Here is a 555-nt window from a genome sequence, read left to right as displayed (position 1 = left end):
CTACTCTTATTGTAAGTGATACAATAACTACTTGTGCCTCTCAAATACCGAAGCACCCATTTCACTGTTGACTAGTGTTCTTTACCTAGATTTGCCATATACCTGCTGACAACCCCAACTGCATGTGAAATATCTGGTCGAGTACAAACCATCGCATACATCAAACATCCTACTACATTGGCATATGGAATTCGAGACATATAATCCTTTTCTTCATCTGTATTAGGACATAAACTGGAAGAAAGCTTAAAATGGGAAGCTAAAGGGACTGACACAGGCTTCACATTGTTCATACCAAATCTCAAAAGTATTTTCTCAATATACTTCTGTTGTGATAGCCACAGCTTACCATTGCTCCTGTCTCTGAAAATCTCCATGCCCAAAATCTGTCTTGCTGCTCCTAGATCTTTCATATCAAATGTCCTTGCCATCTGAGTCTTTAACCTGTTGATTTCTTCAATGCTTTTGCTTGCTAAAAGCATATCGTCAACATACAACACTAAGATAATGAACATGCCATTACTTAACTGCTTAAAGTAAACACAATGATCATAT

Source organism: Pinus tabuliformis, chromosome 9, assembly GCF_031772625.1.
Source record: "Pinus tabuliformis cultivar Carrire ecotype Pingquan chromosome 9, CPIR1, whole genome shotgun sequence".
Lineage (NCBI taxonomy): Eukaryota > Viridiplantae > Streptophyta > Pinopsida > Pinales > Pinaceae > Pinus > Pinus tabuliformis.
This window is presented reverse-complemented; position numbering follows the sequence as displayed.